The following is a 24,602-nucleotide window of genomic DNA, read 5'->3' on the forward strand; positions in this document are numbered from 1 at the left end:
GACTATGCAACAGCGTACATCCCTACTACACACACACACAGAGTTTTCTATGCATCCCAGTGTACTTCGCTATCGACTGTATATGTGTATCTTTACCCCTCTGAATGTTAGTATGATTCTGATTCCTCAAATGTATGCATAGTTCTAATTCCCTTGATGTGTGCTTTTAATTCATTTAAAATTCTTTCATAAATCAAGGAATTGCTTTCAAAGTCCTTGTTGTGGTCTCTCTCTGGACTCCCTCAGCTTTTGATTTTTCCTAAGCACCGAGAGTTCTATGTGAAAAGATCCCTCTGGTATGTGTCCAGTTTACATGTATGTGATATGCACCTCCACGTAAAACAAAGCATACTTCATAGAATCATAGAGTCATAGAACCAGAGGGTTGGAAGGGGCCTACAAGGCCATCGAGTCCAACCCCCTGCTCAATGCAGGTATCCAAGTCAGAGCATCCCTGGCAGATGGCTGTCCAGACTCGTCTTGAATGCATTCATTCGTAACATCAGGGATGCTGACTGACCATCTCCCCATGAGGAAAGCTTACAGCAGCTGGGCTTGTTTGGCCGGGAAGGCATTCTTGTTGCGGTTAACAGTAAGCAAACACCGAGATCATTGTGTACAATGATCTAGATTTAAAAAATTAAATCTGTGGACTTGAACCAAGGAATTCTTAGCTTTTTTTTAGAAAGAACTTTATATACAAACAGAACAGATCAAAACAAAACACAGAAACAATTGCAACGTTGGGCTGGGCACTGGCTGGCTGCAGGCCTCCATTCGTAGTAGGAGGATGCAGTTCCCGCTCCATGGCCTCCACGCTTCTTTGAAGACCGTCACCTGTGTGTAGAAAGAGCAGAATAAAGCACAATGGTAATATGCATCTTGCAGGCAGAGTTGTTAGCTCAGGTCAGGTGCCGTTCTGTAGTACTACTTACAGGTCCTCCTGAGCATCCGGACGTCTCTCATCAGACGCATCAGGAGCACAAGAGGAGGGGCTTCATCTGTGGAAGAAGGGTGGCCTTCCTCCACAGATGCTGCTCCTCTTGCTGCTGGCTCTTCCTCCTCTTCCTCTTCCTCTTCTTCCTCTTCCTCCTCCTCCTCCTCCTTGTCCTCTCCCTCTCCACGCCCCTCAGTGCCTCCTCCACCAGCAAGGCACGAGGCGCAGCTGGGGGATGTCACAAATGCTATTTGCGTTGCCCTTATTTTCGCTGTAGTCTACGTAAATCTTTACGTAGACTAGACATGCCAAACTAAGGAATGCAAATGGCGGCACCCCATGGGCGCCGCCATTTGAGTACGTGCTTTTTTTTCCCCCAAAGTCACCCGTGATAGGCTACGTAAATCGTTACGTAGCCTATCACAGGTGTGTGTGTGTGTGTTTTTACTTTACTTTTTTTTCGCAGCCGGGGAGACGGGGCGCTCCTCCCCGGCCTGAATTTTGGCAGCGAGGGATGGGGCGCCTCCCCAGACTGAATTTCAGCTGGGCGAGGCGGGGCGCCTCCCCCCCTCACCTGAACTTCGGGGGGAGAACCAAAACGCCTCCCCCCAACCACGAAAGAAGCTGTGGGACCAGGTAAGTCCCTTTCGTCCATCCCTAATATTTAGTTAAGCTTGATGATGGGATGGGATAACTATAACTTACCAGGCATATACCTCTGCAAAAATGGGGGCTGGCCTGCTTTGACCCACACTCCATGGATGCGCCAGTAGTAGGTGGGGGGTTGGACAGTGGTGCCCTCCTCTGGGCAGCAGCAATCTCCTCTCTGATGAAGGACTGCTTTAGTGCCTTCCATTTGGACCTCAATTGTCCACCTGTGCGATGGTGGCCCGCTCGCTCCATCCTCCTCTTTATCTGGGCCCAATAAAGTTCATTGCGGCAGGAGGAGCTGCCAAACAGCACTGCCACCGCCTCGCTACGCTTAAAGTTGATGAGGAGGGCCTTGGTCTCCTCATGGTCCCACCTCCTGCCACGCACTGGTGCAGCCATTTTAGAGCAGCCACACCACTACTACACACAAACACACACACACAACAAGACAGCCATACACAACCACTACTTAACTACATGCACACAGACCAAACTGGACAGAAACACCACAATGCACAACTACACACACACACACACACACACCAGACAAAACCACCACAATGCACAAACAACAGGAAATCCACTAAGCACCACAACTAACACACCACCACCAACACACAACAGAACTCCACCCACAAATCACCACGCAGACGCAAGCGCAAATGCAGACGACATTCAGGAAGTTAGCAGGAAGTTGACGACAGATTTTGCGGAAGCGGAGCTGCAGCCCCGTTTTTTTTATTGTGAGGCGGGTAGGTTAACAAGACCAGTAAACGCGAGGATCATCAAGCACAAATACACAGAAATTAATAAAATCACAGTCCCTGTCCCTGTCTGAGAAAACAAGACAGCGGGGGAGCGCACAGAGGGCAGGAAACATTTCGGGTAGCAACGAAAAAAAATACGTAAATAATTATGGAAATAGCGGGAAAGTTCTGGCCAAGGCAATCCACAATGGCGAGAGTGTGGAAGAAGCTACGAGGGGATTCCCCCCTAGGGAGGAAATACGTAAGCAATAACAACAAGGGAGGATGCGGAGGAAGTTACATAGGGTCAATTCCGGCCGACGGAAACTACGTAAATATTTGCAACGAATAGTCTTTCTCAGAATGGCGGAACAGGACGGGCAGCTGTTGGGCGCGGAGAATTTTTCGACATTTGCTGTGATTTTATTTTCGTAACTTTCGAGGTGAGAAAAAAAAACACAGTATTTCGAGGGTTTGTGGACAGCGGGGGAGGACAGAGGACGCCGACTGCAAAAGTCAACCGGGATGGTAGGAGCACAATTCGTACATCCCTAGTAACTTCAGAGGAATTTAGGAGTCTGTTGCGGGTTTGTAAAGACTGCATGTACTTCCATTAACTTTATCAGGTGAGTTGGCTGGGGGGTTTTCTAGCTCTTTTGAAGCTGTTTAGAACCTATTTGAAAGCCTCAGCAGTTCCTCCATCATGAAGCCACATAGTCCTAGCCCTCCTTTAGGGCAAATTAGAGTGGAGGGGGACAAAGGCATCTGTGTTGATTGGATCTAGGGATGTCAGAGAATTCCATCATGGATTCCGAGGGGGGCGAATGCCAGCACATTTGGCCCCTGGAAATCCATGGCGCAACAAAGGCCCCCCCACCAAAGGCGCGTGAAAAGGACTACTTACCTGCTGCCGCTGCGGCCACCATTCGCTTCTTCATCATACCCATCATAGGCTACGTAAATACTTACGTAGTCTATCACAGCTAACGCAGGAACGCCATTTGCATCCCTGCGGAGGCCGTGAGAGGCTACGTAAGTATTTACGTAGGCTGTCACAGCAAGCAAAAAACAACAACAGCATACGCAAATGGCAGCAACTATTTTTTCCCCGTAATAGCTTACGTAAATATTTACATAGGCTAAAATGGCGAAATAAAGGGAACACAAATGGCGGCTTCCGTAGCTGCCGCCATTTGCGTATGCTGTTTTTTTTCCCTGCCATGATAGGCTACCTAAATATTTACATAGCCTATCATGGTTAAATACAGGTATGCAAACAGCGGTGGCTATGGCAGCCACCATTTGCGTGCCTGCTGCCCAGTGGCCGGATGTCCGGCTGTGGGTGGAGCTGGCCGGCAGCTCTGCGGAATCCCCGCGAAGCGGAGCCGGCCAGGTCAGGATTTCAGGGGGAGGTGAGGAGTGCCTCCTCCCCACCGCGAATCACCCCATCAAAAAGTTAAGTGACTTTCATACATCCCTAATTGGATGCTTTGCTGTACTGAAGCTAGTAAACTTCTGCAGAAGCCAAAGATTCCAGTTTGGGGCACTGAAATCAGATGCTGGGTGAAATACCAGTATTTTGCATGGAGTCCTTCCTTCCCTTCCTTCTCCCTCTTCAAAATTTCATTGCAAGCAAGCTCCCGACAGTGGGCATGGAAGAGCAGAAAAGTAGTCGAAGGGATGATTTTTGCTCCTAAAAAAAAATAAAAAACCTACACCAGAGACTAGGGATAGCGACCTCCTCACCTTAAACAGCTTCTGATTAGAATCTCTGATCCCCTGTGTAACTTGACAGTTTTTACTTTTGTTTTCTTCTTGGAGAAAAGGAAACTTTACTCATGGCTAGCACAAAAGGTACTGGACCTAAGTGCCTGAACTGTGTCAGATTCAGTCAGCTGTTTAGGGGATGCCAGGTCCCCAACCTCTATGCATTGATGCGGAAGCATCCCCCCCCCCAAAAAAAACAAACTATACCTTTTTGCTTTCACAGAATTTCTTGAAAATAGCAGATTGTTCCAGTGACTAGCACAAAAATCCCTGAACCAAACTGCATGAAATTGAGGAGGTTCAACCAGCTCCATGAGGGCTACGACATCTCCAAAATTTATGAATTTATCATACAAACTACAAAAGTCATGGTTGATTCTGTTTTCCCTATCCAGCATGGCCAATAGTCAGGGATGCTGGGCGTTGCAGTCCAAAACATGTAGAGAGCATGGGGCTGGAGGAGGCTGGGGTAGATGAGGGACCATACTGTCTTCTGGCTATGTTGGGTTTTTCTGCTGCTGCTTCTTTATTTAGGTTGCATCGTAAGACTGCACTATCAACTCTGACCAATAGAAGGTGCTGTGGAGTTAGGGGTTGCACAAAATGGTGGATGAACCAATACGGCCACCATCCGAAGCCTGCACACCCCTATAAAAATGGCAGACTATTGGTGTATTTGGAATAAAGAATCAGATTTATTCTTTTGTTTTCATCATCAGATGCTCCTTTGTTTTCAGATCAGGACTCAGTACAATCATGTAGCCCTTGGGGAGAAAGATGCAGCCCAGCAAGCCAGCACTGGAGGCCAAGATGGAGAAAACCTGCACGGCTACCATGTATTTCCCCTTGGTGCTCAGGTAAGTGGGCACAAAGGACACCCAAACACTGCAGAAGAACTTCATGCTGAAGGTGATCAGCTTGGCTTCATTGAAGGTGCCAGGCAGCTTCCTGGCTAGAAAAGCCACTGTGAAGCAGATGGCAGCCAGGAAGCCCATGTAGCCAAGGGCAGCATAAAACATGGTGACAGACCCTTCGTTGCATTTCAGGATGATCTGTCCAGGCTGCGAGTGCATGTCAGTGTCAGGGAAAGGCGGAGAGATGCCAAGCCAGATGGAGCAGATGACAACTTGGACACCGGAACAGGAAAGGATGATGGAGTTGGCCAAACTCTTCCCCAGCCATCTCCTCACCCTGTTCCCTGGCTTTGTGGCCAGGAAGGCCAGCACCACAGTGATCGTTTTGGCCAACAGAGAAGAGACTGCAACTGAGAAGATGATGCTGAAGGCCATTTGTCACAGGAGGCAGGTTGCTTTCCATGGCTGACCAATGAAGAGGAAGGAGGACAGAAAGGAGAGCAGGAGGGAGACGAGGAGAATGTAGGAGTGGTGCCTGTTGTTGGCTTTGACTACCGGAGTATCCTGGTATTTTATGAAGATTCCTAACACAAAGCCTGTGATTAAGGACAAGAATAGGGCAAAGGAAGCCAGGATGATACCCAAATATTCTTCGTAGGACAGGAAGGTGATATCCTTGGGGATACATTGATCCCGGTCCTTGTTTGGATGCTGATTATCCGGACACTTGGTGCAATGTTCTGTGTCTGGAAAAACAAGAGAAACATCTCCCTTGCATGCTTGCCAACCTCTGATCTTTTACAATCCACCAACGATATTTTTCTGGTGTGATTGGCGGGACATATTAATGACATGCAGGACATGGTCAGGCCTGCTGGGCCTCGTCAGTCTTCCATGGCCACAATCCACATTAGGTGTTTCATGTGTTTAAACATGACCTTAACCCAGCGATGGGATAACTCCCTTCCGTGGGCCTAATCTGGCCTGGAAATGTTCCCCATTTCTTCCATGAAACATTCATGAATCCCTCCAGAGGGATGAGTGGATGCCGGAAAGAATCCCTCCTGTTATCTCCAACCTGTGATTGGAGATCAATGTGGGGAATGCATGGTGGCCGAGTATGTTTTGTGCATTTTGTGGATTATCCATGTGGTACGTTCGCTGGGAATGTAGTGATGTCAGGGGCCTGGCCCTCTCCCTGATGTCTTTCAGGGCACAGAGGGCAGGCTAGGAAGGCCGAACAAAATTGAGTCCCACACTTCTGCTTTAACAATCATTTTGTTTGAGGAGGACAGGTGAGAGGATCCAGCAGTATTCCCGGAGACTGCCTTTTGAGTCCTCAGACGGTTGCCAAGGAGCTCCTCCTTTTCAGGGAAATTCCAGGTCAATGGCCCACGATGACTAGGATCTTGGTGACTCCTCTGCACAGGGACAGCCATTTGGGGAAAGAGCTTGCCTGTCTTCCCCACCCCGCTCCCACAGCTTAGACTAAGAATAGAGAAAAGTTTCATTGACACAGAGGAGGGGACACAGGGCCAGTTTGCACATCACGAGAAGCCACCATGAGACAAACAGTGCTGACAACCAAGTGAAGGTTGTTGGGTCATGCGAACAGGGTCACAGAGAGCTGAACATGGGCTCTGCAAACATCTTGGGGTGCTGGATGTGGGAAAAGTGGACTACAACTCCCACCACCCACATCCAGCCTTGTTTACACTCTGCCTCCACCTGTGCTCAGCCAATGCTCAACCAGGACCATCCTGTGAAGCTGCCTCCTGGGAGAGGCGGGACAGATAAAGGGAAGGGCTCCTTCACACAACGCAGGGTTGAACAATGGAATTCACTTCCGCATGAGGTTGTGACGGCCACCAGTTTGGATGGCTTTGAATGGGGGTTGAACAAAGTCCTGGAGGAGAAGGCTATCCATTGATACTAGTCCTGACAGCTTTGTGCTTCCTCCAGTATCAGAGGAAGTGAGCCTATGTACACCACTGATGGGGAACATGGATGGGAGGGTTTTATTGCCCTCATGTCCTACTTGTGGTTTTCCTACTCATTTATTTTGTTGGCCCTTGTCTGAACAGGGTACAGGACTAGACGGGCATTTGATCTGACCCAGCATGGCTGTTTTATTCCTGTGTTCATTTGTGAACAAACTGAAACATTACAAAATGCCACGAAGCCACCACTGAGAAATTCTCCGCCAACCCTACCACTGACCTCCTTCCAAAGGAAACCAAACCTTGGCACAAACTCCATCCATGCAATTTCTTACTGCTCAGAGACGTCGGGTGAACATTTATTTATTTTACTTGATTTCTTTCATTTCCATACCACCCAATAGTCAAAGCTATCTGGGCGGTTCACAAAAATTAAAACTAAAAAGCTCAGGATAAAACAATATAATATATAACGCTTTCAAACCACATTAGTACAATACCACCAGAATACAACCTGGCAGCAATGCAGGAATTTAAAATAGGGATTTAAAAATGCCTGGGAGAATAAATAGGTGCCGGAAGGAGTACAAAGTAGATGCCAGGTGAGCCTCCCTAGGGAGCTCATTCCACAGCCGGGGTGCCACAGCAGAAAAGGCCCTCCTGCTTGTAGCGAGCCGCCTCACTAACATAACAATATGAACCATGGAGGGCTTGCACGCGGCGTAAAGTGCCAGAGACACGTGCAGGCTGGGGGTGCTGATCCCGGCCCCATCCTCTGCCTCCCCGTGCCCCAACCCTCAGCTCGTCCTCCCAGATTATTTTTCATTAGTCATTTTGTGGAATAAATTGTGGCTTCTCCCCTCCTCCCCAGGGCCTGCACTTTCCTCTGGAGTCACCCACCTTCCTGGCTGGAGATGGTCCCCTCTGCACAGGGAGGACAGTCGTAGCAGCAAAGCGGCTTTCCTTCCTGAACCACCTTGACGGATCCAGGGCGACAGCTTCCCACCCACCTGGAATGAGCCAGGGGCTACGCATAAAGATAATAAGAGTCAAGGAAAAGGTGTTAGGGCCGATTGAGCTACAGGAATGAGAGAGAGTCGGAAGGACGCAACAGGGCCTCTAGGACTGAATGTGAAACCGTTTCGCAGTTTACCACCCCCTCCCTCCCCGCCCCGCCCCGGCTTCTCCTCCCCTTCCGCTCTTGTTTCCCTTGTGTCCAATTTTGAGGGACCTGTCCTCTTGTAGTATCATACAGCCTGGTGGCGCTATATCACTGTACAAAGAGTTGAAGTACCATTAACCTGCAACCTGTGTTTGTGCAGAGGCAATCCTTCTGGTGCGCAGCTTGGTTGCAGGGTGGGGAAAGGGCTCCCCTCTCTCTGAGATCTGGAAGAACTGCTCCTCATTGGAATGGGCAGGAAGTCAAAGGCAGCCCAGCCTGGAGCATCTTCCCCAGCCAGGTGCCCATCAGCTGTGTGCAACAGCAACTCCCATCATTCTCAGCTAATGCCCATGAAGGCTTGGAAACATGGAAGGTGCACTCTAATGTATTTTGAGGGCACCAGGGTCGGGAATAGTCACCTGGAACCTACTACATTGATTAGAGGTTAAGAGATGGGAAAACAAATTGAAAATCTTGAAAAATTGCTGCTTGTTGGAAGTTCCAGGCTGACCGGGAAACTGTTCCATTTAGCAGAGGACAAGAGATGGTAATAAATGCCGTGGAATGAAAGGAATCGTTTTCCTCACCTTGTTGAACCACTGGGGCCACACAATGGCATCGTGATCAATGGTGACCTTGAGGCCTGCTGGGGATCCCCGTCTTTCCATACTCCCAAAATTCACTTGGACCACAGACTTGTTGGGGAACTTCACCCAGTTCACGATGTCAAAGGCGGCTGCTAGGTCTCCGTTCTCATCCAAATGCCACCTTTCCATGGAATTATTGTACAACTGGGAGTTTCTCAGGAAAGGGTGAAGCTAGAACAGCAGAGAAATCATGGAGGAAAGCATGGAGTAAACTAGAAACCACACTCGATTTCTCAGTACTACCCATCTCTAGGGATGGCGGAGAATTTCTCCCCGAAACTTCGGGGGGCCGAGCACCAATGTGTTCGGCCCCCTGAACAAGTTTCAGGGAGAAATCCTCCGCACCCCCCCCCCGGGACGGGACTTACCTTCACCGAATGTCCCTCCCGGTGGCTGGTCCGGCCGGCGGTTCAGCGGGTGTTCGAGCGAGGCGGGAGCGGCAGCCGGTCTTTCGACCGGCTGCCGCCACCGCCCCCATTGCAATGAAAGAAAAGAAAAAAACGCCCCCTGATAGGCTACGTGACGATTCACGTAGCCTATTACGGCTAGATTTGCAAAGTCAGCCATGATAGGCTACGTCAATCGTCACGTAGCCTATCATGGGTGACTTAAAAAAAAAAAAAAGAAGTGTGTATGGATAATGGCGGCCCCCATAGGGAGCCGCCATTCCCCTTCCTTATTTGGTCGCTGTAGTCTACGTAAAGATTGACGTAGACTACGGAGAAAATAAGGGCAACGCTATTTGCGTTGCCCTTATTTTCGCCGTAGTCTACGTAAACTTTTACGTAGACTACAGCAACTAAATAAGGAACGCGAATGGCGGCTCCCTATGGGGGCCGCCATTAGCGTACGTGCTTTTTTTTTTTTTTAAAGTCACTCGTGATAGGCTACGTGACAATTCACGTAGCCTATCATGGCTGACTTTGCAGATCTACCCGTGTTAGGCTACGTGAATCGTCACGTAGCCTATCAGGGGGCGTTTTTGTTTTGTTTTTTAAACCTTCGCGTTCGCGGCCGGGCGAGGCGGGAATCCTCCTCCCCGGCCTGAATTTCGGCCGGGGCGAGGCGGGAAGCCTCCCCCCGGTCTGAATTTTGGCCGGGGCGAGGCGGGAAGCCTCCCCTCCCAGCCTGAACTTCGCAGGGGGACCAGCGAAGCGCCTCCCCCCCACCGCGAACGTCCTTTGAGGACAGGTAAGTGACTTTCGTCCACCCCTACCCATCTCATGCTTGAATCTTCTATGGCTCAGTGTTGGGTCAGGACTCAAGTGGCTGGGTGTGTCTCTTAACCTTCCCAAGGGACCTGGTTTCATCCCTGAGTGTTATCTCTGTGCTTTAGCCCTTTGGGGATCTGAAGCCGACTCATACGCTGCAATCGCCCTCTGAGGTCCCCCTCCAGATGCCTCCTCTGAGGGAGCTTTGGAGGACGGGAACGTGGCAGGTGGTGGCCCCTCGGTGATGGATCCCGCTTCCCCGTGAGGTTCGTCCAGGGCCCCAGTGCCATCCCTTTGGTGCCAGGCTAAGACTTTCCTCTTTCCCCAGGCATTTGACAGCATATGGTAAAAACCAGGCCTGGGATTTCTAGTGTGGATTGTGCTTCCCTTGTTCTATGGAAACGGTTTCTAGATTATGTTTTCTAATTGGTTTTCAGGTTTTAATCTTTGGTAAACCACCCAGGCAGCTTTGGCTATTGGGAAGTATAGACATGTGATAAATAATGCTAAGAAAATGTAGGTGCATAAATTAGTTCAGCAATCTGGGCCTGGTATTACCTCTGGCAAAGGGGGGTTGACCTCTCCATGGGGCACAATCTCAGCCCAGCTGAAAGGCAGCAAGTTGTCAGGTAATGAAGGCAGAGGTCCTACGCACCCAAACCTGGTAATAAGTTCGTCTGAAGTCAGTAGGACCTTGGCTACAGGAGGCAAAAACAGGATCGAGCTGTAAATATAGGTTTAGCATACATTTGGGAAAGAATCTGGATTTCTTGCATCAGCCATCAAATTGTTCAAACTGATTGTTTAAAAGTGCTCCTGTCCTGCCAGAAAATGATTCTTGACATGAAAGAAAACCAGATGCAAGAACCTTGTCTGCACATCGTGGAAAAAGGCAAGTTTAATTCAGCATAATGGGGGAATGTTCAGCTTGGCACTTTTGTAAAAGTCACCAGAAAAGTCAGAAATGTATGTTCCAGTTAAACACTATCAGTACATGACCCATCCATTTGTATCCAGACCCTTTTCAGATGCCAGCACTACACCCATGACAACGTCACGGACAAAGGGAAGGAAGGAGGGGCAACAGTGGACCCAGTAGGTGTCAAACTGGCAGCCCAGTCAAGGAGGGAGGAAGGACCAGCAGCATGGCTGACTCCAGTGGTGGAGCATGGGGAACAGGCCAGGGCAGAAACAGAGGGGCTGCGCCCATCTTGGGACTGTGGCCAGATGGGTTGAGTCCTCAGGGGCCGGTGTCAGGAGGCCAAAAGGGAGCGCAGCACAGGGGGTTTCGCAGCTGGTTTTGCACCATAGATATCCAACATTTCACATCACTGTCTTATGTTCTCAGCTTCTAAATCCAGAGCACTCATGCTTGAATTGTACCATTGATTCGGCAGGGCTATCTCTATCTGTGATGGGAAAGGGAATACCTGCCATGGCTGCAGCCTTTGAGCGTCCAGCCTGTCTCCACTTTCCACCACCGTCCTCTTGGATTTGGATGCATAAGCAGCATCCAAGGCACGGGCCACAGCATGGACAGTGTTGTAAATGATGTAGCTGTCTAGAGACAGGATTCTCTCCACGACCTCTTCTGGAAGGGTCTCTGGTTTCTCATTTTCTCTGCATCTTGTCCAGCCTTTCACAGACAATGCATGCTTCGAATAGGCACAATTAAATGCTTTCTTCACAAACTGCTTGAGAATAAAGCAAAAGTCTGAAAAGCCATCGTATCTTGAGCTTTTATTTTGCTGGAGAGTGAAGGAAAATATACCAAGGATAAGGTGGAGAGAAGGATGATAAGATGTCAACTCCAAGGCAAATTCCCACAAAGCCGTTGTGACCCAGACTTTCCCTACAATGGGTTTCATTAATACTTCAACATAATGTTGCATAAGATGTATTCCAATCAAGAAGTATCTAGTCTCTGCACAATAAACAAAGACGTTGACTTGTCTCCAATGGTGGAATGAAGGCTGAGGGAAGTCCACTGTGTTTGTATTCAGTCCTGAGATCCTTTGTGAGAAAGCAACACAAACACTGTTCCCAGTGAGCTCGGGGGTCAAGGCCCTCAGGCATCTCTCTCCGTTGTCAGTGTCCGGAGCAACGAGACCGATCAATATCCATCTAAAATGCAGGAGCAGTTTGACAATCCCCGGATACTGGGCTCCTTCTTTGGGGACCATCCGGTAGAAGAAAGGGAACTCAGTTTTATCACTCCGAACATGGGAAACAAAAGCGTAACTGACCTGGCAAACCAAGGAAGAGACTGATGTTTTGTTTTCCTTCACAACCACATTTCAGTTCTTCATTGGATACTTCTGAAAGATGGCCAGATGACCCCAATTAATTGGAAATACCTGTGCCATCTTTCATAGCAGTGGAACAAACAGTCAGAATTATATGATGAATAAAACTTTCAGGCTGAAGGATGAGAGAACAGTGCAATACGAATACGCCCTAAACTATGGAGCTTCTCCTGAGTGTCCAGAAGGGAAGCAAGTTCCCAACAGCTCATCTCACACTCCCAGCAGTATTGAATGTGGCCAAAAACAGAACCCCGAATAGGAACACACTTGATTTTTAAGTGTGACCAGCAGCTGCAAACAGCTTGCCCTCCCCCTCACCGGTGTCTCCAACTGCCCCCTTCTTTTCGGAGTTATAAGCATGAATGAGGAGCAAACCACACATGACCTTAATTACGAGACTCGCTCATGAGTGCAGGAGCTTTCTTTCACAAATACCCTGTGTGCACCCTAAACACATTCAGACCCAAGGGGGGGAGCCCTATCATTTGCCTCCCACTGTGGATCCAGGACACCTCTTTCATGGGTGGGGGAAGCTCCCACTGAAGTTCTCTAGAGAACTTTTTGATTCCTTTGGAGAGAACCCCAAGCAGAGTTAGGCTCAGCCTGTAAACAACCCCCACACACACTGCACCAGAGGGATTTTGTTGATGCCCAGCATGGTTGAAATCTGGATGGAGGTGTCAGAGTGAGAACCTTCCAGAACAGCCAATGGGTGATGCCTTCTTCCACAGCTGTAGTTGGGAACATTTCCCTGCCCAGGAGACAGCAGGTCTAGCAGGACATCCAAAGTCATTCTTGCATTGAAATAGTTGTCATGGATGTCGTAGCCCAGTGTGATGTTGGGTAAGAGTTTGGGACTCTGGTTGATCTCCTGGGTGGCCAACAAGAAGGGCAGAATCTTCCAGTACTCTGTGTCTCCTTTCCTGATAAAGAAAGTGTCACATTGTCATCCTCTCTGCAATGAGACAAAAACATTCAGTTGTTGCTTCTTTTACTCCGAAGCAAATATCTCTGGGTTACATTTCCAGAGCTTTCCTCATGCTAGCAGTCATCCAGAGCCCAAACCGGAAGCACAACACCCAATCCCCATGTTGTGCTTTGCTTGTGTAGAGGCAGCCAGGAAAAGCTGGAAGAGCCTTGGCTGAGTGTCAGGATCCAGGATCCATTTCAAAACAAACCCGCAGAGCAGATGGACACCCCAGTGCCAGAATTAGGCATGTGTGCAGCCCTTGGAATCGAGAAAGAAACTGCGACAGGACAATGGATTAAGATGATTTCTTAAATGATGGGGCGTTCTTCTCCTCGCAACAAGGTGAGGAGACCAGGGCAGTTGGCTCTTCCCTTCCTGCTCATATTACGTAACTGTAAAACGCACACACATATAAATAAACTCCCCACCTTCATCTAGTAACAAGTTAGTTTTCCAGGTAAAAAAAACCCCAACCAAAGCAATTCATTTTTTAAAAAAGTTATGGAAATAGAAAGTCAGCACAAGTGTTGGGGATATCCCATGTATTGCATGGAGCGCCACATGTATGTAGCAGCCCCTGGCATCTGGAAAACCCGCTCTTGTGTAGTTTGGGAGGGAGAAAATGTGACATCTTCCAAATGCCTCCTGAAAACACACAAAAGCTTTGGCTGTGGGGAGGTATACAAATGTAAATAGTAATTATTATTATAATTATCCCCTTCATGGATCACCACCTTGTTTTGGCGAAGCGGCTTGCGTAACACAGTGTAGCCATAAGCTATGCCGTGCAGGGCCACCCAAGACGGACAGGTCATGGCAGAGTGTTCTGACAAAATGTGGTCCACTGGAGAAGGAAATGGCAACCCACTCCAGTATTCTTGCCAAGAAAACCCCGTGGAACATATCACAAGGCTAAAAGAGATGATGCCAGAAGATGAGAACCTCAGGTCGGAAGGTGTCCAATATACTACTGGGAAAGAGCAGAGGGTATTTCCAAGTAGTGCCAGAAAGAGTGAAGCGGCTGGGCCAAAGCCGAAAGGACACTCAGCTGTGGATGTGTCCGATGTTGAAAAGAAAATCGGATGCTGTAAAGAACGATATTGTTTAGGAACCTGGAATGTCAGATCAATGAATCAAGGTAAGCTGGAGGTGGTCAAACATGAGATGGCAAGATTGAACATTGACATCTTGGGAATCAGCGAACTAAAATGGACAGGCAAGGGCGAATTTAATTCAGGTGACCATCATATCTACTACTGTGGGCAAGAATCCCTTTGAAGAAATGGAGTAGCACTCATAGTCAACAAAAGGGTGGGAAAAGCGGTACTGGGGTACAATCTTAAAAACAACAGAATGATCTCAGTATGAATCCAAGGCAAACCATTCAACATCACAGTAATTCAAATCTATGCCCCAACCACTGAGGCCAAAGAAACTGAGGTTGATCGGTTCTATGAAGACCTACAACACCTTCTAGAATTAACACCAAAAAAAGATGTCCCCTTCATCATAGGGGATTGGAATGCTAAAGTAGGATGTCAAGAAATCACCAGGATAACAGGGAGGCATGGCCTTGGTGTACAAAATGAAGCAGGACAAAAGCTAATAGAGTTTTGCCAAGAGAACATGCTGATCATAGCAAATGCTCTTTTCCAACAGCACAAGAGACGACTCTACACATGGACATCACCAGTGGTCAATATCGAAATCAGATTGATTATGTCCTTTGCAGCCAAAGATGGAGAAGCTCTATACAGTCAATAAAAACAAGACCTGGAGCTGACTGTGGCTCAGATCATAAGCTGCTTCTTGCAAAATTTCGGCTTAATTTGAAGAACGTAGGGAAAACCACTAAACCATTCAGGTATGACCTCAATCACATCCCTGATGAATATACAGTGGAGGTGAGGAATAGATTTAAGGGATTAGACCTGATAGACAGAGTGCCTGAGGAACTATGAACGGAGGTCTGTAACGTTGTTCATGAGGCAGCAACTCAATCCATCCCAAAGAAAAAGAAATGCAAGAAAGCCAAGTGGTTGTCTGATGAGGCTTTACAAGTAGCTGAGGAAGGACAGGAAGTGAAAAGTAAGGGAGAAAGGGGAAGATATATCCAACTAAAGTGCTGCACTCAATGTGCCAACAAATTTGGAACACTCAACAGTGGCCGCAAGACTGGAAAAGGTCAGTTTACATTCCAATTCCAAAGAAGGGCAACGGCAAAGAGTGCTCAAACTACCGCACAATTGCACTCATTTCACATGCCAGCAAGGTGATGCTTGAAATCCTACAAGCTAGGCTTCAACAGTATGCGAACCGAGAACCACCGGAAGTACAAGCTGGGTTTCGAAGAGGCAGAAGAACTAGAGATCAAATCGCCAACATTCGCCGGAACATGGAGAAAGCAAGAGAATTCCAGAAAAATGTCTATTTCTGCTTCATTGACTACACTAAAGCCTTTGATTGTGTGGATCACAACAAACTGTGGCAAATTCTTAAAGTGATGGGAGTACCAGACCACCTTACCTGTCACCTGAGAAACCTATACGAGGGTCAAGAAGCAACAGTAAGAACCAGACATGGAACAACCAATTGGTTCAAAATTGGGAAAGGAGTACGACAAGGCTGCATATTGTCGCCCTGCTTATTTAACTTACATGCGGAGCACATCATGAGAAACTCCGGGTTGGATGAATCACAGGTCGGAATTAAGATTGCCGGGAGAATTATCAACAACCTCCAATGTGCAGACGATACCACCCTAATGGCAGAAAGCAAAGAGGATCTAAAGAGCCTCTTGTTGAGGGTGGAAGAGGAGAGTGGAAAAGCTGGTTTGAAACTCAACATTCAAAAAATGAAGATTATGGCATCTGGCCCCATCACTTCCTGGCATATAGAAAGGGAAGAAATGGAAGCAGTGGCAGATTTTACTTTCTTGGGCTCCAAGATCACCGCAGACAGTGACTGCAGCCATGAAATTAAAAGACGCTTGCTCCTTGGGAGGAAAGCTATGGCACACCTAGACAGCATAGTAAGAAGCAGAGACATCACCTTGCCGACAAAGGTCATCTAATCAAAGCTATGGTTTTCCCAGTAGTAATGTATGGCTGTGAGAGCTGGACTATAAGGAAGGCTGAGCGCCAAAGAATTGATGCTTTCGAACTGTGGTGCTGGAGAAGACTCTTACGAGTCCCCTGGACTGCAAGGAGGTCAAATCAGTCAATCCTAAAGGAAAACAACCATGAGTGCCCATTGGAAGGACAGATACTGAAGCTGAAGCTCAAATATTTTGGCCACCTAATGCGAAGAGAAAACTCTCTGGAAAAGTCCCTGATGCTGGGAAAGACTGAAGGGAGAAGAAGAAGGGGATGGCAGAGGATGAGATGGCTAGATAGCATCACCGATGCAATGAATATGAACTTGAGCACACTCCGGGAGAGAGCGCAGGACAGGAAGGCCTGGCGTGCTATGGTCCATGGGGTCACGAAGAGTCGGACAAGACTGAACGACTGAACAACAAATTATAATTATAATTATAATGCCTGGTGCAAAGGTCGTGGACAGCATGTACCATCTAGGTAGCATAGCCAGGGAGGAGTCAGTGGCTGTGGTCCCTTTTGGTACCATTGATGTGGGGAAATGTAGTCATGATGTCCTGGAAGTCAAATTTAGGTTTCTAGGGAGGAAGCTGAAATCCAGGACCACCAAAGTGGCTTTCTCGGAAATGCTACCTGCTTCACGCTCAGGGCCAGCTAGAGAGGCGTAGCTGAGGAATCTCATAGCGAGGATGAGATGGTGGTGCAGGGAGGAGGGGTTCAGCTTTGTTAGGAGCTGGGGAACGTTTTGGGAGAAGCCAGGTAAGGCTATCAATGGCTATTAGTCCTGATGGCTGTATGCTACGTCCAGTAGCAGAGGCAGTATGCCTATGTACACCAGTTGCTCTTCTGAGAATTCTGCACTGAGTGGTCTGTGGAGAATACATTCCCAAGTCACTGTGTCATAATAACAACACAACAACAGCATGAAGAAGGAGATGATGAAGGCAAGGGCGAGGGCGAGGGTGAAGGAGAAGAAGGAGGAGGAGGAGGAGGAGAAGAGGAGGAGGAGGAGGAGGAAGAAGAATTAGTATTCATCTACATTGCCCCCCAGGGAGGTTAATGTTACTGCAGCTATACAGCATTTCTGTCCTGAGTTGTCTGTGGTGGGCTACATTCCAAAGTCAGTGTGTCTTAATAACAACACAACAGCAAGTAGAAGATGAAGGCGAGAGTGAAGAAGAAGAAGAAGAAGAAGAAGAAGAAGAAGAAGAAGAAGAAGAAGAAGAAGAAGAAGAAGAAGTATTCATCTACACTGTCCCCCAGGGAGATTAATTTTACTGCAGCTGTACTATTTTTAGCTTTTTTCTTGTGTTTTAAGGTACTGAAAGCACATCATATCTACAAGGCAATTTTTATCTTTAGCCTCATGTTATCCCTGTTTTAATTATCATCTTCATAGTTAGTTCAAGAATCCCAAGACACTTACTGGGCATATAATGTATTGTGTGCTGTTAAAAGCTGAGGTGGTATCACTCACCACAACCCTGGAATGTAGTCCACTGTTCTAATCTCAACCTGCAAATCAAGGGACGTTCCTCCACCGCATCTCGCAAACTCATGCAGCAGCAGAAGCACCTCACCTGCAACAACCTGCGGAAGCTGAAAATCCCACATCCTCCTGTTTTTTACTGTTGGAAATGGTTATATCTACATATTCCAACACAAACATGTAACATGCCCTAAGATTTGCCGGAGGGCTAAAGAGTGGCCAATATAATGTCAATGTTGGCACGTCTAGTCTACGTAAACATTTACATAGACGCTAGGCTATTTGCGTTCTCCTTATTTTCGCCGTAGTCTACGTAAATGTTTACATAGACTAGATGTGCCAAAAGAAGGAACGCAAATGGCAGCGCCAATGGGCGCCGCCATTTGCGTACATGCGGTTGTTGTTTTTTTTACTCAGCCATGATAGGCTACGTAAACATTTACGTAGCCTATCACAGTATTTTTTAAAAAGCTAGCCGTGATAGGCTACTAAATCTTTACGAGGCCTATCACCATTTCTTTTGGTTTTTTTACTGGAAATGGTGGCGGCGGCGGCAGCCGGTTGAAAGACCGGCCGCCACTGCCACTGCTGAACCGCCACCGCCGCTGAAAGGGAGATTCATCCAAGGTAAGTCCCGTCCCGGGGGAGGTGGGGAGGACAGACCGTTTCGCCACCGATTTTGGGGGGCCGAATGTGCTGGCATTCGGCCTCCCCGAGATTCATGGCAAAATTTTCTGACATCCCTATGTAGGATGCAACAACCTCATCCCTGACAGGACAGGTGGCCGTCCAGCCCTGCTGAAACCCCTCCAGGGAGAGAGACCCTGCCACTTCCCGAGGCCACCTGTTCCACTCCTGAACAGCCGGTTTCACAAGGAAGGTTCTCGTAAGGCAGACTTCCCCCAGCAAGTGTCCTCCAGATGTTTTGGACTTCAACTCCCATCATCCCCAGCCAACACAGAAAATGGTGGGAGTGCTGAGAGTTGTAGTCCAAAGGATGTAGAGTGCCCCAGGTTGCGATCTTTCCCCTAATGTTTAGCTCAGTTCCACTTCCCTGCAACTTCCCACCTCTGGTTCTGGTCTTTGGGTTTCCCATGAGAGCAACAGAAACCAATCCTGCTCCATCTTCAGCACAAAAGCCTGGGAGATATTTGAGGATGGCTCTCATGTCTCCCCTTCGTCTGGCTGGACATACCCAGTTCTTTTGATCTTTCCTCAGAGGAGTTGGTGTCCAGACAAACATTTGCAGTCTTACTGAAGAGTCATGGGGGGGTTGGTGGGGGAGAGAGTGCTCTCCCCCCCTCGCACAGCCTGGGTCTGCTCACATGGGTAAGGAAAGCGGAGCAGATGTTCCTTCTACACAACCACATGACAGCAGATTAAATTTTCCTCTCTTATGTTGCCACACTGGTAAAAATGAGCCAGCAGGCTGGGCACTGAATGGAGTGATGATGCACCCCCCACCACCACCAAAGGCAAAACAGGGCAGGGATTTCTCAGTTCCCAGCTAAGAGGGACAGTCCTGGGCCATTCGGAATGAGTGGCTCTTATGAACACGGTAGAGAGTGGAGCATCAGCAACTCCCCTCCAGCTCACACACCTGATGACATACTCATGAAGCCTGGTAGACGGGGGCTGGTCGAACGGGGGTGGCAGAAACATCGCTCCCGTGGCATAGATGAGTGCGCCAACGAGGAGGTCCCCCGGCCTGTAGTGGTTCAGTGGGGCTGATTCATCCCTTTCCAAAGTCAAGGGGCATCTGGCCCGGAGCTGCCCCAGGCCACCTGCTTCCCGCAGGTGGCCTGGGGCAGAAGCAGAAGTGAGAGCAGCAGCGTTCTCGTTCTGGGTACGCCTGGTGCAGCCTCCATCCTCCTGCCTGCTCCTCTCAGCTGACTGGATGTGCAGTTAGAGGGAGGCAAAGTCCTCTTACAAGACGGAGGGGACAGTGGCTTCCCCCATATAGATGAAGCCCAGGGAGATGAGGGTTCACATCTGGAGGGGGTGGGAGCAAATCCACTCCACACAGCCCCTCGCAGAGCCCTCCTCACCAGACCTCGAGCTCAGCCAAGCTCTCCGTGGCACAGGAGGCCTGTGCAAGACGCTGCTTCATGTCGCTCGGTATTCTGATGTTTACCTCAGCAGACTCGAAGGGGCAATTTGAAAAAAGAGTCTCTTCAGTTTTGGCAGAAAGAAGCATAAACCACTATGATTTTAATAATTATGGGTGGAGGAAGTTGCATCTCCTCTACAATTTCCTGAACTCTCCATTTCGACTGGAGAAAAAAAGTTTCTGACAACTCACAGATGCAGCTTCACACTGTTGACATGGGCCGGGGGGGGGGGGGGACAGGTGAGCTTGACCTGGCCTTTACCTGTGAAACACCTCCACGTGAACCAGGATCAAGATCAGGGGCATTGCTAGGTTCTTAAAAGATCAGGGGCAGGGGTGAATAACACACATTTGCATCTATCTATCTATCTATCTATCTATCTATCTATCTATCTATCTATCATCTATTTATCTATCTATCTATCTATCTATCTATCTATCATCTATCTATGTTGAAGCGCACCACTAATATATATATTTCTGTGCATGCGGCGTGCTTGTGTATGTATAGAGATTATATGCATACATACCTAAGAGATGCACGGTCAGACACCCAGTTCAGCATATTGGAAAACATCGCGCTTCTGCTCAGGCCAATTGGTAGTCAGACCGCTTCAGCTCATCACAAAACCTGACTCAATGTTTGGAAAAATGAGTCTTTATGCTTCCTGTTGACTAACATGGAAAACTAGAAAAAAACTGTACCTTTTTCTCTTAGTCAAAACTGGGTGATAATTTCAAGCACAGTAGTAGCCGCCTTGGAGGGGATTACATCTGCCCAACATCAGAAAAATAGGTGCAGAGTTTATATTTTGATTTTCTTTTAAAGGGAACTGCTAATAACATTTTTATTACTTGGAAGAATTGGATAAAACATTCAGGATTCATTGCACCATCAAAGGAGATCGTGTCTGCCAAAGTTCAGAATGATAGCCACAAGGGTTTGGGGGGTCTTCAAAGGAGGACATACTTGTCTCCCTATATTCTTGAATATTGAGCCACTTGAATATATTCTTGAATATTGAGCGACTTGAATTTATTTACATTTCACCAATGTTAGCTGCAGGGGAACATGGGTGGGAAGGTGCTGTTGCACTCATGCCCTGCTTGTGGGTTTCCCATGGGCATCTGGCTGGCCACTGCATGAACAGAATGCTGGACTAGATGGACCTTGGTCAGATGCAGCATGGCTCTTCTTATGTTCTTACATAGGGACCATGTGCAGAATGTTTTTCTTTCAGCACTGGGCACTGACATTCTCCCCCTACAATTCCTATCCCCCTCCATGAAACCATCCCTCCTCATCCTACCATCCTCCAGCAACTCTTCATCACAACAGATGTCTTGCTTTGTGCAACTCTCCTCTACCTCCTCCTTGGTCTGCACAAGCTCTCATTGCATCTTCCTCCCCATGAGTTCATGTGTGCCAAGACTTTACCAGGATTCAGCCAATGAGCCTGTTTTCAAAACTAGGGCTAAGTTATGGAGAACCTCTGAGCATGTACTAAGCGCCTTTCCCTCACCACTGAACCTAGAGTTCATGCAAAAACAACAAAAAAACACAAATGACAAAACACGCATAGGACTGAGCAGGAAGGGTAGTCAGTTCCTAAGACGCAATTGGGTAGGCACTGTAATAAGACTGCAGTACTATGCTCACAACTCAGGACTTATTTCTGAGAAAACATTAAGAATATCAAGGTGCAAACCTCCCTGAAAAAGTAACTTGTGCTGGAAACCTATGCACCCTTTCTTGCGGGTAAGCCTCATTCAACATAATGGGACTTCAGAGTTGGCATACCTTGCTGTTGTTGTTGTTGTTTATTCCATCAGTCTCTGAGAATCAAGCTTGCTCCTATCCAGGATTCTGTTGCTTGTTGTTGTTGTTCGCTTCCGACTCTTCGTGACTTCATGGACCAGCCCATGCCAGTGCTTCCTGTTGGCCGTCGCCATCCCAAGCTCCCCCAAGGTCGAGTCCCTCACCTCCAGGATATCATCCATCCATCTTGCCCTTGGTCGGCCCCTCTTCCTTTGGCCTTCCTCTTTCCCTAGCATCAGCATCTTCTCCAGGGTCTCCTGTCTTCTCATTATGTGGCCGAAGTACTTCAGTTTTGCCTTTCATATCATTCCCTCAAGTGAGCAGTCTGGCTTTATTTCCTGGACTATGGACTGGATGGATCTTCTTGCAGTCCAAGGCACTCTCAGAATTTTCCTCCAGCACCACAGTTCAAAAGTATCTAACTTCCTTCACTCAGCCTTCCTTATGGCCCAGGTCTCGCAGCCATAGGTTACTACGGGGAAGACCATTGCTTGAACTATGCGGACCTTTGTTGTCAGTGTGATGTCTCTGCTCTTCACTATTTTATCAAGATTTGTCATTGCTGTCCTCCCAAGAAGTAAACATCTTCTGATTTCCTGGCTGCAGTCAGCGTCTGCAGTAATCTTTGCGCCTAGAAAGACAAAGTCTGTCACTGCCTTCATGTTTTCTCCCTCGATTTGCCAGTTATCAATCAAGCTGGTTGCCATAATCTTGGGGGGGGGGTAGGTTTAACTGCAACCCAGCTTTTGCACTTTCTTCTTTCACCTTCATCATAAGCTTCCTCAGCTCCTCCTCGCTTTCAGCCATCAAAGTGGTATCATCTGCATATCTGAGATTGTTAATGTTTCTTCCAGCGATTTTAACGCCAGCCTTGGCTTCATCAAGCCCAGCACGTCGCATGATGTGTTCTGTGTACAGGTTGAATAGGTAGGGTGAGAGTATACAACCCTGCCATACTCCTTTCCCAATCTTAAACCGGTCCATTGTTCCATGGTCTGTTCTTACCGTTGCTACTTGGTTGTTATACAGATTCCTCAGGAGGCACACAAGGTGACTTGGTATCCCCATATGAAAATACGTACGAAAATCACTTACCTTTCGCAGATTATGTTTATGGGGGGGGAGGCATTCCATCCCTCCCCCCAGAATCCTGGACAGGGGGTGAGGCGCTCCGTTCCTCCCCCCACAGAATCCTGGCCAGCCGGCTCCGCTCCGCAGGGATTCTGCGGAGCTGCCGGCCGGCTCGGCAAGCAGCCAGACATCCGGCCGCTGGCTAGCAGGGACGCAAATGGTGGTGGACATAGCCACCGCCGTTTGCATCGCTGCAGTCAGCCATGATAGGCTACATAAATGTTTACGTAGCCTAACACGTCTAACTTAAAAAAATAAATAAATAACAAAGACTTTTTTAAACACTTCTCTTCTGCTACTGTTAGGACCTTGCCATCTTTGTTTTTGATGTCCTTCCTTTTCTGTTATCTTATTCCGCTTCCACACATTGTTTTTTTAAAAATAATTCTTTATCTTTTCTGACTAACCTCTGGAATTTTGCATTTAATGGGGCGTATCTTTCGCTATCACTGTTGCCTTTTGCTTTCCTTCTTTCTTGGGCTACTTCCAGTGTCTCAGCAGACAGCCATCTTGCCTTCTTGGTCTTCTTTTTCTTTGGGACGTTTTTTGTTGCTGCCTCCTGAGCAATGTTGCGAACTTCTGTCCATAGGTCTTCCAGGACCCTATCTACTAGATCTAGTCCCTTAAATCTATTCTTCACCTCCACTGCATATTCATGAGGAATATTAGTGAGCTCGTATCTAACTGTTCTGCGGGTCTTATTCTCCTATTCTCTTTAGTCTGATTCTAAATTGTGCAATAAGAAGTTCATGATCTGAACTACAATCAGCTCCAGGTCTGGTTTTCACCAACTGCATAGATGTCCGCCACCTTTGGCTACAAAGGATGTAGTCAATCTGATTTCGGTGTCAACCGTCTGGTGAAGTCCATGTATAAAGTCATCTCTTAGGTTGTTGGAAGAGAGTGTTTGTTATGCACAGTGAGTTGTCTTGGTAAAATTCTATCAGCCTATGTCCTGCTTCATTTTGTTCTGTGGTCTGTTCTTACCATTGCTACTTGGTCATTATACAGATTCCTCAGGAGGCAGACAAGATGACTTGGTATCCCCATACCACCAAGAACTTGCCACAATTTGTTATGGTCCACACAGTCAAAGGCTTTAGAATAGTCTAGGGATGGGGGTGAATTTCTCCCCGAAACTTCAGGGCGCCGAGTGCCAATGTGTTCGGACCCCTGAAGTAGTTTCGGGGAGAAATTCTCCGCCCCCCTGCCCCCCGCCCCCCTGGGACGGGTCTTACCTTTCCCGAATGTCCCTCCCGGCGGTGGGTCCTGGCAGCGGTTCGTCAGGTCTACGGCAGGGGCAGAGGCGGCAGCCGGTCTTTCGACCGGCTGCCGTCGCCGCCATTCCAAGCAAAGTAAAAAAAAACCATGCCCCCGTGATAGGCTACGTGACGATTAACGTAGCCTATCATGGCTAGATTTGCAAAGTCAGCCGTGATAGGCTACTTAAATCGTCACGTAGCCTATCACAGGTGACTTAAAAAAAAAAAAAAGCGCGTATGGCTAATGGCGGCCCCCATAGGGAGCCGCCATTCACATTCCTTATTTGGTCGCTGTAGTCTACGTAAAGATTACGTAGACTACGGCAAAAATAAGGGCAATGCTATTTGCGTTGCCCTTATTTTCGCCGTAGTCTACGTAAATCTTTACGTAGACTACAGTGACCAAATAAGGAACGCGAATGGCGGCTCCCTATGGGGGCCGCCATTTGCGTACGCGCTTTTTTTTTTAAAGTCACCCGTGATAGGCTACGTGACGATTAAC

The 24,602-nt window shown here is 48.0% G+C and overlaps 1 pseudogene; it reads right to left on the bottom strand.

The window, feature by feature from the left end:
- Positions 1 to 4,796: 4,796 nt before the first annotated feature.
- Positions 4,797 to 19,888, bottom strand: LOC146356670 (vomeronasal type-2 receptor 26-like; annotated as a pseudogene).
- Positions 19,889 to 24,602: the final 4,714 nt, after the last annotated feature.

This window comes from Heloderma suspectum, chromosome 2 (assembly GCF_057233095.1).
Source record: "Heloderma suspectum isolate Gila_16-S chromosome 2, 16-S_ref, whole genome shotgun sequence".
In the NCBI taxonomy this organism is placed as follows: Eukaryota; Metazoa; Chordata; class Lepidosauria; order Squamata; family Helodermatidae; genus Heloderma; species Heloderma suspectum.